This window comes from Melanotaenia boesemani, chromosome 10 (assembly GCF_017639745.1).
Source record: "Melanotaenia boesemani isolate fMelBoe1 chromosome 10, fMelBoe1.pri, whole genome shotgun sequence".
NCBI lineage: Eukaryota > Metazoa > Chordata > Actinopteri > Atheriniformes > Melanotaeniidae > Melanotaenia > Melanotaenia boesemani.
In genome coordinates this window covers 11,991,664-12,005,773 of record NC_055691.1, presented here as the reverse complement: position 1 = coordinate 12,005,773, position 14,110 = coordinate 11,991,664, and the positions used below count along the sequence as shown (strand labels likewise).

At 47.5% G+C, this 14,110-nt stretch overlaps 1 protein-coding gene and 1 long non-coding RNA gene across 2 annotated transcripts in view; one reads left to right on the top strand and one right to left on the bottom strand.

The window, feature by feature from the left end:
* Positions 1 to 14,110, bottom strand: part of b3gnt9 (UDP-GlcNAc:betaGal beta-1,3-N-acetylglucosaminyltransferase 9) — a 615,230-nt gene that overhangs the window by 155,734 nt on the left and 445,386 nt on the right. The window lies entirely within an intron of this gene.
* On the top strand, positions 10,060 to 10,444 carry LOC121646994. Its single transcript, XR_006011736.1, has 3 exons — positions 10,060 to 10,135; positions 10,202 to 10,274; positions 10,346 to 10,444. It is a non-coding gene; the product is annotated as an uncharacterized LOC121646994 (long non-coding RNA).

The following is a 14,110-nucleotide window of genomic DNA, read 5'->3' as shown; positions in this document are numbered from 1 at the left end:
TTTAGAAGGGTCAAATCATTGGCATCAAGCACAGAAAATATCTAAGGAGATGCAGAAACAACTGAAATTGGGTTAAGAACTGCCCAACACATTATAAAAAGGAAACAATGTGGGGTACCATCATCTTCCAGGAAGAAATGTGGTCAGAAAAACATCCTGAATAATGGTGATCGGTGATCACTCAAACATTTGGTAAAATCAGGTGAAAGAAAAACAACAGGAGAACTCAGGAGTATGTTTATTAGTGAAAGTAAGAACATTTACACATGAACAATGTGAAGTAACTCAAGAGATAGGGACGGAACAGCTATGTAGCCATAAGAAAACATGTTTTAGACCAGTGATCAAACTTCTCCAAGGTTTGCAGAGAGGCACCAGGCAGGGCTGCCTGCTTTCTCCATCACATTTTGCTATTTTTATTGAACCTTTAGCAGCTGCCATAAGGTAAAACAAAGAAATTAAAGGAATCCATGCCACAAATATAGGACATAAAATAAGTCTTTATGCTAATGATGTATTACTTTTCCTCCAGAACTCACCAACATCTCTCCCCTAGACAATCACACTCATTAACAAATTCTCATCAATATCTGACTACTACTGAAACATTAGATATTTAGGCATCAATATTTCTCCCAGATTATCAGAACTAACAAAGCTAAATTATGTCCAGCTACTTAAAACAATAGAGGATGATCTCACCAAGTAGAGGTGCTACCCATATCACTCATGGGGAGGGTTTCCACAATTAAAATGATGGTTCTACCTCAAGCGGCAACCTCGGCAGATAAAAAGTGAAACCTATGCGAAGTACAAAAAATTGCAGTTCACCCCTCATTCGCTAGGGGCTGGCTCCGAAACAGAGTAAATCCCCATAGACTCCCATGTTAAAAAGACCAACTTCACAGCAGAAATAAACATGTTTTAAAGCCTGGTACAAAAATCCATTCATGACAACTGTGAGGGGGTGAATTTTTTTATAACTCATCTGTTGGATGTTTAATCTTGAAATTCGGCATATTTATTGGTGTGTCCTTTTCATTGACGTGTAGCCAATATCCATGGCAAGAAGGGAGAGTGTAGCACAAACACGGTTTTTAGCCGGCTAACTGTGCACCTTAGCTTTAGCCCACCTACCTTCATTAGCCACTTAGCTCAAGTTAGATCCAAGTTGGCTCAGTTAGCTCTTAGCTGCAGGCAGCTCGGATTTTATTAGACATCAATCATCCACCCCCCACGCTCACAGCCCCCCCTCTCAGCTCCGCCACTTTTGCCCATTTTTGTACTTTCCGGGAGCGACGGCAGGCATGACGCTGCCAAGATGGCGATGGTAGGAACCACCCAACGAGCTTCACTTTTGCTCTTCAGAAACCTACAGGTGACATCACGGAGGCGCCGTCCATCTTTTATATACAGTCTATGTTCTACCTAAATTTTCAGTGATACCCACTAAACCAGTGATTCTCAACCCCAGTTCTCAAGGTACACAATCCTGCAGGTCTTAGATGTCTCCCTGCTATGACACACCTGATTCAAATTCATGGCTCATTAACAGACTTGTGTAGAGCTTGTTAGATGACCATTTAATTTGAATCAGGTGTGTTGCAACAGGGTGAGATTTAAGACCAGCAGGATAGTGTGCCTTGAGGATGAGGGTTGGGAGTCACTGCACTAAACCAACCTCCAGCTGTTTAAATCACTGGACTCCCATATATCCAAATTTCTATGGCAAAAACAAGCCATCACGTATCAGTCTTCAAACTTTGCAACAGACTAAAGACAGAGGTTGATTGGAGCTGCCTAACTTTAATCACTATTTCTTTGCTAACATGCTGCAATATATCTCCAAATGGCTTAAACTTAGTGGTCTAGATGAACCATGGTTAGATGTAGAACAAGCATTGTGTGAGGATCTAGTTATCTCTGACCTGCCATTCATCAGCTCAGCAATCAAACCACATAAGGATTTTAAAAGTATCAACATCAGTTCCTCTTTAATGGCTTGGTAGGAATTTCTAAAATTAGCCAAGTCTTCACTTATTCCATGTAAGCTTACACCCATCTGGAACAACCCTGACATCCTGCCCAACAAAAAGATGATGAACTTCACTCAATGTAAAAACAACGCAAAAAACAGCTAGAACATAGAATAGAATAGAATAGAATAGAATAGAATAGAATAGACTTAAAAGTAGCTCGGTAAAAGTGCGCACATAGTAGCATAGTGTAAAAGAAATTCAATAAAAAATAACAACAACAAAAACAATATAAGAACATGGAAATTTCTTGTCATTTGATGTACTCACTTCACAATATTGAATCAGTAGCACTACATTTTTAAAATACCACCAGCTTAAATCTGTTTTTGTAAAAAATATACCATTAACCAATTAAACCTGCAGCTACCCATCAGGGTGGCAGAATTCTTGAATCTCAATGCCCCAAAGCTATTACTAAAATATTTAATTCTTCAATTTTATTCTTCATAGAACTCATTATACAGGATAAAGGATGTTTAGGATGGGTCTGTCACAATCAAATATTTGCTCACATTACACTAACAACACGACTGACAATTACTTCCATGCTTTGTGGTACTGCACACCGGTCCATAGGTTCAGGTATCAGGTATGTGAAGACATGTTAACATGGCTTAAATGTAATATTCCTGCAAACCCCACACTGTGTGTACTAGGTGATTTGGGTGAAATTAACATGGTAATTAACTCTGCACACACAATCCTCATGGTCTTATGCATTGCAAAGAAAACTAACCTTGTAAACAGGAAAACCAGAAATAATCTGTGTATTCAGAAGTTTTGGAACCTCTTACTAGACCACATCAGTATTGAGACAATGTCTGCCTCCTCAAAATATCAGTTGGCTGAATTTCACTCTCTTTGATCCCTTGTGGTATCACTGAGTGTAGGAGGAAGATTGTGACATTGTCGCTTTGGGGGTTGGATATTGGTGGAGGGTGCCTTATGGCTGGGGGTACTTGGTGGGATCCTGTGGTGGGGATCTGGGCTCCTCTGCCATGGGGGCAGCTCTGTGTCCGGTCTGTGGGGCAGTGTGTGTGTGTGTGTGTGTTGAGGGGGGATCTGTGGTTGTGGTCGCCTTGTGAAAGTGGGGTGTGGCCACTGGTGAGGCCTGGGTTGATGGGTGTTGGGTCTGGGTTATTCGGAGGTTGGGTGGGGGTTCTGGTGCCCGGAGGTGACCACCTCTCTTGGGGATGGAGGGATTGGATGGTGCCAGGGGTTCTGGGCCTGCCCAGGTGTGCTGCCACGGTGCCACGGTTGGTGCATGCCCTGGTGTCTGGTTGCCGCCCAGTGACCCAGGGTATGGCCCAAAGGCAGGAGGGATGTAGGGGTTTGAAGGGGGACTGAGTGGGGTTTGGGAGGTTGTAAGAGGATGTATTGGGGTGTGTTTAGGGGTGACACTGAGAGATTTGTGTGTGTGTGTGTGTGTGTGTGTGTGGGTGGGTGGGTCGGTGTATGTGTATATGTGTGCGCGTGTGTAAAAGTGCCAGGGTGAGCAGGTGTGGGCAAGGATATAGGTGTGTATGTGGGGAGAGGAGGGATCACATGCACTCTTGGGGAGGCTGGGGTGGGCCTGGGGGTTTTGGACCGTGGGTCTGGGACCTCCCACTGTCCTCCTCCCCATCCTGTCCTTCCCCTTGTAGACATGTGGTGGCCGGGTGTTTTTTTAGGGTTGGTGGTGGCTCATTGGCTGTATGTCTGTATGTCCTGGTCGTGGGGGACGGCTGCTTCTATTAAGCTTCTCGTTAACCTTTGGTCCACCAGGGATGTGTCCTACAGGGCATAGTTGGCGGGTTAAGTATGTTGTGGGCCTGGGGTGGGTGCTGGCCCACGCAAGGTGGTTGTCTAGGAAGGCTCTGACTTCCTGGGCTGATGCGGGGCCTCTGTCTATTGGGGGCGGAAGGGTGGAAGGGCCTTTGGGCCGGTGCCTGAGTTGTCCAGTGGGTTGCTTTTGTTTAAGTTTTCTGTGTGTTTCTGGTGCTTTGGTTGTTGTGATACATGTTGTTGTTGCTGTCTTGGTTATATTTCTTAGGTATTACTGACGATTGTCAGCTTAGTTTACCTGTAAAAGCTGTAGGGAAATTCTTTGTTGTGTTTCTGTACAGGTGTAGCAGTTAGTTGTCTGGTGTTAGGATGGATAGAAGGGTCTTCTATCTACTTTATTTTTGTCTCTTCCTTTTTTCTACTATTCATTTTACTTCTCTTCATTATTCTCCCTTTTTTTCTGTCCCTTCCGGACAGGTCCAGCAAGATTACATAAATTCCATAATTAAAAAGAATAAGATAAAAATAAAAGAAAAATAAATACAGAAATAAAAATCAGATTTTCAAGAGGAGCCTTAAACCCATAAAGCTGCCCTTTGTCATGTTCATGGGGTTTTGTCATGGCTAATCCATGTTCATATTGGTTTAGGTTTTGTCATGTTCAGTTTTCTGTTAAGTTCTTATTTCAGGATTATGGTTTTGTCATGTCTAGTCTCTGTGTAAGTCATGGTTTAGGGTTCTTCTTCTTATATTTAGTTATGTTAGGATCTTGCGTTACAGCTCATGTCTTGTCATGTTTAGTTCATGTTAACATGTTTTAGGATCATGGGTTTTTGGTTTGGTAATGTGTATTCAGGTCCCCGAGTCATAGTCTTCATGTGCTCTATTTTTTGCTCCTGGTTGATTACACCTGGTCTGATTTTCATTTCATTCATGTCACTTGCTGTTAATTACCTTTGCTGTGTATTTATACTAGTCATTCCTTGTCAGATCCTTGCAGTTTCTTCATGGTTTCACCTGGTATCCCTGTTACAGTTGGTCAGTTTTTTATGAGTTATTCTTATTGTTTCCAGCCTTGGTTAATGTCATGTCAAGTCTTAGTTGGAGTTTTTTTGGAATAAACCATTCGTCACCTGCACTATTCTGCCTCCTGTCCTCGATTGCCTGCATTTGGGTTCTCACCACCTCCACCATTCATTACACCCCTTGGCAAAGCAAATTTGTTCAGCACAACACAGCAGCCAGACCATCATTCTACTGCTATCATGCTGGATAGGACAAGTTAAAAAAGAAAAAGGGAAAAAAAAGAAAAACTAAAAATGTCGAATCGTCAGCTTGACGAACTGTATCTTCATTTCTCTTGTCTCCCCTCCATACTCCTGTAAGCTACAAGTCTAAGACAATGATTTGTTGATAAATGTTAAACTCCATTTATAAAATGGATAAATTAGTTCCTGAAGTTTGTCATATATAAACTCTCTATTGTGTTAATCAGATGTACAGACGGTCTCTGATTACCTGAAATGATCAGCCTTTATGTTAAATCTTTTTTTATTCCTCACATCTCTGAGCATTGAATCCACCAAATGGACCTACGATTATCTTTTTTCTACAGATTATCATTCAATGTGCATGCAAAATGAGGGTGAATTAACTGTTATTGCACATATTATTCATGTTTTTTCTGTAATCATCTCTTCAGACTGACCAGGTGTTCCATCTCTGATGAAGGATGTTCAGGTCTGTCCACAGTTCTAACATCCCAGTCCTCCAGACTGAGAGAACTGGACCTGAGTAACAACGACCTGCAAGATTCAGGAGTGAAACAACTGTCTGCTGGACTGAAGAGTCCAGGCTGCAAACTGGAAACTCTCAGGTCAGAATTCATTAAAAGGAATGTTTAAGATTACTTTTTGTACTTGATTATGAATACACCTGTGGAAGTGTTGGCTGCTGGACAGTTGTGTATTTCTGATTTGGACTTCTTAAGTCACAGGGACTGACCTGAACCTGTAACCTGTACCACAACCCAAGCTTGTAAGAACCTGTAAAGTCTTGATTCAGGTTCTAAGACTGTGATGTTTTTACTAATATTCAAACCAGAAGCCATAAGATCGTCTCACGGAAAAAGAAAAAACTCAAAATTTAAATGTGGATCCCATCCAGAGTTACCCTTGCTTATTTTTCTGGTACATTTAAAATTAAATATTCATATCAGCTAAGTGAAAAGAACTGATTTCAGTCCAATTCAGGCTATCAATTAATTTTCTATATCAACTTAATCCTGTCCCGGGTCCCAGGGGGTTAAAGCCAATCCCAGTTGCCATCAGGCAAGAGGTGTACATCCTAGACAGGTCATTAGTCCACAAAAAAAAAAGGAAAAAAAAAAAACCCAGACATAAAAACCACTTACAATCACTCCAAGAGTCAGTTCAGAACAGGCTGACCTAACATGCAGGTTTTTCAACTGTGGGAGGAAGCTGGCGAACCTAGAGAGAGCTCATACAAGCAAAGGGCAAACCAGCAAAATTCAGATGCTGGTGCTAACCACCACACCATCATCCAGCTCCTTCTCTAATTGAATTCAGATATTAAAATACCTCCAATTGAATGTTCCACAGTTCACAGTTTGGGCTGGTCTTTTTTCCAACCTTCACTGTTCACCCAGTTGAGACACATGAATGGTATCAAAGTTACAGGTAAATTTATAACGCACTGTCTGTAATCTGGGCTAATGAATACACATCTGCAGCCTGACCATGGCAGGTGCGTCATGAGTTCAGTCCAACTCTGTAATGCTTGGTGACAAAAAGGGAGGACATTTTGAGCATTATAAGACAAAAACACTCCACTTAAATCAAACTTTGTGTAAAATCTTGTCAAACCTCAGAGCCTTGCCAATGAGGAGCTTTTTAACCACCTCGGAAACCTCCCCACCAGAGATGGAGGTGCCCATCCCTAAATCCCCAACATCTGCTTCCTTGTCGGAAGACATGTTGGTGGGATTGAGAAGGTCTTTAAAGTATTCTTTCCACCGACCCACAATGTCTCGAGTCGAGGTCAGCAGCTCCCTATCCCCACGATGTTGATGGAGCACTGCTTCCCCCTCCTGGGCCACCGGATAGTGGACCAGAATCTCCTCGAAGCCTTCCGGAAGTTGTTCTCCATGGCCTCTCCAAACTCCTCCGATGCCGGAGTTTTTGCCACTGCATAGCTTGCCAATACCTGTCAGCTGCCTCAGAAATCCCACAAGCCAAAAAGGCCCAATAGGACTCCTTCAGCTTGATGGAATCCCTCACTACCTGTGTCCACCAACAAGATCTAGGATTATCGCTGCAACAGGCACTGATGACCTTACAGCCACAGTTTCAGTCGGCTGCATCAAAAATGGAGAAACGATATACAGTCCACTCGGACTCAGTGTCCCCTGCTTCTACTGGGAATTGATTGAAATTCCAGGTGGAGGTGGTAGTGGAAGCTCCCTATGAAAGGGAACTCCGCCGGATGTTCCCAGCAGACCCTCACAACATGATCTGCCAGGACTCTGCTCCCTAGGACTCCGTCTAATATGAGCAATGGCTCCAAAAAGGATGGGTCCTATGAACTGCTGCTTGGGAAACAGTCAGGACCTGTCACCACACCTGAAGGCAAAGGAAGGCTACCGTCTTGTCCACGGGGGTAAACCCCAACTTACAGGCACCAAGCCGGGGGCAATGAGTATGCCCACACCTGCTTGGCACCTCTCACAGGAAGCCACTCCAAAGTGGAAAAAAACTCTATCCCTTCTTGAGAGGAATGGTTCCAGAGCCCAAGCCGTGCTTCAAGGTGAGTCCAACTATATCTAGCCGGAACTGCTTAATCGCGCTGACTAGCTCAGGCTACTTCCCCACTAGGGAGGTGATGTTCAATGTCCCTAGAAAAAGCTTCTGCAGCAGAGGATTGGACTGCCAGGGTCCCAGTCTTCGGCCACCACTCAACTCACACTGCACCCCAGCCTCCATTGCCCTTCACATGGGTGTTGGGTTTATAGAAGGGGGGGGCCCATGCCACCCTTTTGGGCAGAGCCCGACTGGGCCCCATGTGCATAGGCCTGGCCACCAGGCGCTCACCTTGGTGTCCCACCTCATTCTTTGAAACTGAATGAGATCATAAATTGATAAAATTAACAAACACAATAATATCAGAGAGGTCCAGTTTCTCTGAGCATCTGGTGACATTCAGCTCTAGTTTCACAGCAGTTCTGTCAAAGTTTCTTCATGTGTGTTGTTTTCTGCAGCCTGTCAGGATGTCTGATCACAGAGGAAGGCTGTGCTTCTCTGGCCTCAGCTCTGACCTCCAACCCCTCCCATCTGAGAGAGCTGGACCTGAGATACAACCATCCAGGAGAGTCAGGAGTGAAGCTGCTGATGGCTGCACTGAAGGATCCACACAGACTCAGGTATGGAGAGGCTGCTGCAGCCACACAATGTGAAACACCACTGTGGTAAAATTAAATCACAGCTCGAGCACAACCAAACATGTGAATTTATTACGTGATGAAGAGTGAACAAATATGTCAACACAAGTCACAAAAATTCATGGAACATGGAGCAATAAAGGTGAGAAAGATTTCAAATCCTGACCATAGTCAGACTGCAGATTTAAAATCTTTCACAAACAAGTAAACAAAAAATTAAAATGTTCCGACTTTTCTTAGTATTGTTTGAATGTGACATATAATTAACTTTTTCACAATGACCGTGTCATGATCTGCAAACATGCAGAGAACCGTTTGAAATGCTGCAGACTTCCAAAACTTTTGTGTAAAATTGGCACAAACGGAGGTAACTTTTGACCAGAGTTCTGATGCCATCCACCAAGTCTGGTCTCATACTGGGCCTAGTGAAGATTCTGAGGATATACCCTTTCTCTCAATCTCCATTTTTTATTGTTCCTGGACATCTATGAATAGAGTTTTTCTTTAATTTCATCGGTTACACAGGAGTTTGTCCAGAAATACAAATATCAAGTCTGTAGAATGAACTGGTGTCTCTCACTGATTTTTCACTGAAAATGTTTTCCATTGAAAGACCGAGCCGTTCATTCAGTTTTGGCTGCAAACTGTGGCTTTTGGATGTTGGGTGTTCTAGAGACAGATCACATCCAAAACTTAAAACCTGTCTAAGAGCTTACTGATGGATAAAAAAACTTTCATTAGAGCTTAGCCAGGTGAGGTGCAAGATTGGGTTGCTGAACATCAGACCAGACTCCGATTGGCTTTTGAGGGGGCCCGGGAGCGGTTGTTAACGGCCGCTGAGGGACGTAAAAAGCGGCACGATCAGCAGGTGCGAGATACACCTTTGGTGGAGGGCCAGCAGGTGTATTTAAGAGACCATAGTGGGAGAGGGTGCCAGAAAATCCAAGATCGGTGGAGTTCGGTGGTTTATCAGGTTGTGAAGGCCCCGCATTGGGAGGGGGCCGTTTATACGGTCGCGCCTGTTAATGACCCCGAGAACGTTAGGAACGTGCATCGTGACATGGTGAAAGCGCTAGTGTTGCCTGAGGTAGCTGCTCCTCTCCCTGGGCCCGCTGCCGCCCCAGTTCCGGCCCCAGTGGGGGGTGAGCATACAGGTGAGGAGTCCATTAAATGGGGATGATTGGTGTGTTCTGGTTCATAGGGCCCCTGCCTTGCCGTCAACAGTTGTGCCGGGCAACCTGCGTGTAATGCCACCTCCAGTGACTCCGTCTGACCCACCAGGGGCTGACCAGCAGGTTAGCCTCCCTCTGGAGCCACCCATGGCATAGGTGTGCCCCTCTCTACCGGGGCCACCGGCCCTGGTTGATCTGGAGGGTAACGGTCAAAATCTGCGAAGAACGGGGCGTTCAACAGCTGGCCACCATACCAATGTCCATCATTTGCCCCGATCTCTGGGCCGTCAGGATAAGGACACAGAGGAGATCTAAAAGGTTTTCCCAAGTGTTTTCAGGCTGTATAATAAGTGTTGTGGCTGTTCCATCGTCGGGCTGGACTACGCAAAAACTGGAGGGTAGATGTGGCAGGAGGGTGTTTTCCTCCTGGCCTCTTTGTGGCAGTGCCAGTCTGGCTACAACCACCTGGGTTACCACCGTGATTAGTGGGCGGCGTTACAGCCCTTTTTAACAGCAGATGTGTTTGCTCTGCTGGTCTTCTTTTCCTTTAATCTCCCGTGGTGGTTGTGGCTGGCATGGGGGAGCTGTAGCCGTGGCGCGCTGTTTATGGAGGGTCGGGCTTCCACACAGCGTGAGTGGCTGCTGGGGTGTGGAGATCTGACTGCTCTGCTGAATGCGGTATGCGCGGCTGGATGTCTGCTCCGGTAGGTCATTTAATTTTCTGCTTGCCTGCTCGTTCGGCCGCCAGCTGACTCTTGTACACGTTTTAGATCACTGGACAGCCGAATCGCGGAATCTGAGGCGTTGACGCTTGTCTCGGTTCCTGTGTGTGTCAACTTAGCGGTATGTATCAGCTGTTGCAAACTCAATGGATGGTTTGGAGTTCCCGGGTAATTTCTGCTGCTCCCTTTTAGAAGCGGCAGGCTTGGGCTGTGCGCCGCCGTCACTCTCCGAGGGAGCGCTGCTGCTGTTCTGGCTCTGCCGAGTTTTCATCCATCCGTCTGGCTGTCTTCCTGCTCAACACCTTGGTGACCGTGCTCTTGGTGGAGCAGACACAACGTCTCCTGCTTAAGGACTGTAGGCAAGACCAGCTGGAGGATCTCCTCCCCCCCATCTGAACGGAAGACCCGGCGGGAGAGGATCCCATCTTCCTCCACTAAGCAATCCCATTGACGTAGCATGGTGATTGCTGGCTTCGAGAGTTTTTGCCTCTCAACCCGTGTTGGTGGGGTCTTCCGTTGCCAAAACGGCAGCACCTCTTTCAAAGGGGGATCAGCCTCCTGCAAGGAGCGGAGATCAGCGGTTGAATGAGAGGGGAGGACCGAGACCACAGTTTGGGTAGCTGGTCTCAAAAAGCCGGGTGATGGAGCCTGCTGGAGACTGATGGGAACCAAGGTACCGGACAAGAGGTCTGCCACCGCTTGGGAGCCAGGCATGCTCTGCCGCGAAAGGGCGTCAGCGTTGTGGTTGACACGGCCTGATCGATATTTAATATCAAAATCAAAGACAGCGAGCTGAGCAGCCCAACACTGTTCAGTGGCCCCCAACTTGGCCGACTGCAGGTGGCTCAACGGGTTGTTATCGGTGTACACCGTGCACCTATGCCCCAGCAGATACTCCCTAAACTTCTCCGTCATGGCCCACTTGAGCGCAACAAATTCCAGCTTCATAGAGCTGTAGTTGGATATATTGCGCTCTGTGGGCCGCAGCCCCATGCTGGCATAGGCCACCGGCCTCACCCCTTTGTCTGTCTCCTGCGAAAGAACGGCTCCCAACCCACTATGGCTAGCGTCAATTTCCAAAATGAAAGGGCGCGAAAAATCTGCATAGGCCAACACTGGGGCCAAAACCAACTTTAACTTCAAGGCCTCAAAGCTCTCTTCACACTGCGGCGTCCAGGCCGCATCCAAAGCCTGACCCGGCCTCCTCTTAGCCTTGCTACCCCCCAGCTGAGCAACCAGATGATGCAGAGGACCCGCCAACTGCGTAAACCCTTCAACGAAGCGCCGGTAATAGCTGGTTAATCCCAAAAAGGAGCGCAGCTCAGAGACATAGCGAGGGCGCGGCCACTTAGCCACCGCCTCCACCTTTTTAGGGTCGGTCGAAACGCCCTGGACTGAAATCATGTGCCCCAGATAGCTCACCTCTTGTTGGAAAAAGGCACACTTCTCAAGCTTTGCCTTCAAACCCTCAATCTGGAGCCGGCCAAGCACCAATTCCAGCCGCTGGAGATGTTGTGCAACAGAGGATGAATATACCACAATGTCATCCAAATACAGCAACATAGACTGATTTTGCTGGTCACCAAACATCCTCTGCATCAGCCGCTGGAAGGTGCTTGGCACATTACACAAACCAAAGGGCATGCGATTAAACTCAAACAGGCCAAAGGGTGTACAAAAAGCCTTTTTCGGTTGGTCCGGCTCAGGCACAGGGACCTGATTGTATCCACTGGCCAAATCGAGTGTTGAAAACCAATGGGCCCCACAAAGTGCATCCAAGCTCTCCTTGATAAGCAGGAGGGGGAAGGCATCTTTCCTGGTCTTGCTATTAAGGAGGCGGTAGTCAACACATAAACGCAAACTCCCATCCTTCTTCCGTACTAAGACGATGGGAGACGCGTAGGGGCTGCTGCTCTCCGCGATGACCTGCGACTCAAGAAGCTGGTTAATATGAGCCTTCACCGCTTCATATTCTGATGGAGGAATCCGTCGATACCTCTGTCGGACCGGAACATCATCCAACAGAGGTATATCATGTGAGAGGAGCTTTGTGCACCCCAGATCACCATCATGGGCTGAAAAGACAGTATGATACTGGCGCAACAGTGTCCTAACCCCCGCCTGCTCCACCTCAGCCAGCTCTGACAGGTCAAGCGAGTCGATCCTGTCTAGCACTGAGGGGGCGGCCGTCTGCGAGGACACCGTTGCAAAAGTAGACCCTACCTCAGTCACACCTGCAGGCAGGCTAACAACTTCAGCAACCCCTAGGGTGCCCAGACCAGTCCGTGGGTAAAGGAGGACCTCCATTGCTCCGACATTTACCACCGGAACATACACCGTGCCCCGCATGACCTGCACCAAACAAGGGGAGGCCAACAGACCAGCGGGCAAGCCAGCCTCAGGGGGTTCAAACAAGACGCTCCGACCAGAAAAATGCTCAGGGCAGGTACTGGCTACAAGCTTCATCACCCCACCAGGTATAAGTACAGCTCGCTTGCCCCGGACTCTCATCGTCCCGGTGAGGTCCCCTGGCTCCTGACTGGTGGCCTGTTGGTAACTCTGCAAAGCTGCAATGACCGGGCCAGGTGCCCGTGAAACACCCGGTGAGTTAAAGAGGGAGGACCCAAATGTGCCAAAAAGTTTGCGATAGCACCGGTGAATGCCCAAGACCCCTGGGACAGCAGGGGCAGGACCATGGGGATCCTTAACCACCAGGATCCCACAACGAGGCACCACCTTGCCACATAGCTCGACATCAAGCTCCAAGTAGCCAACATACGGGATAGCTAGCCCATTAGCCGCTCGCAGCTGAAGCCAGTGACATGAGGTAAGGTGCTCGTGGCCCCAAGGGGCAAACCGCTCCAAAAAGAAACTTTCCATGATGGTGGAAACCATTGATCCAGTATCCATCAAACAAAGGACCATCACACCCCCAACCGAAATGTCGACAATAGGACACGGAGCAATTAACCCATCCATGGCACCCCCCTGTGAGCCTGTGGGTTCCCCAACTGAGCCGCGAATTAACGGCTCAGCTGGCATCAGTTTTCCGACGGGCGGGGTGGGAGGGGAAGGCCAGTTGCATCATCCCTCAAGCCAGCCACTGAGTCAGTGCGGTGGCGTGATGGAAGAGCCTGCTCACCCTCGCACTCCCGTGCAAAATGACCTGGCTTCTGGCACTTCCTACAAATTATGGGTTCCTTAAAGGTGGTCCTAGATTGCGACCGGGGGCTTTCAGGGACGCTACCGTTTTGGTAAACCGATCGAGCTGCTCCTGCTGATGCCTCAATAGTTCCAATAACTCCCGAAACCCTGGTTCCACCTTAGTGATACCAGGGTCCAGCTGAGAGCGGCCCTGGACTCCGAACTGGAGGCCCTGCCCCGAGGGTAAGGAAAAACCATGTGCCCTCGCGCCTCCCGGGAAACCTTCTCTCTCCCACCTAATTGCCTCTCCACGAAGTTCCAACAGGGTGGCTGTAGGTTGGCGGCAGACTAGCTGTTTCAGTTCCCGCCGAAGTGAGCTATGAAGTACATGCTCAGCAAACTGGACTCTGAGCAAAACATCTGCATTGGGCATCCCATCCGGTGCTGAGCGCTTTATCTGCGCCATTAAAGCCATCAGGGCTAAGGAAAATTCCTGCAGCGTTTCCCCCTCCGACTGATGCCAGAAAAAGAAAGCCTGCTGTAAGATCACGTACGACTGCACACAGCCATACAAGTCCTGTAAAATAGCGAGGATCTGAACCGGATCCCCCCGCTCTACCTCGGAGCGAAACTTAATTTCCTCCCTCGCTTCTCCCTCCAAATGATCAAAAATAAACAGCGCCTCATCAGTAGCAGAAAGATGGCGGGCGCAAACACATTCCTGCACCTCCTCCATCCATTCCACCACCCCAATACCCGTTCTACCATTAAACATGGGGCACTTCCGATCTCTCAGGATGATAACCAGTCGCT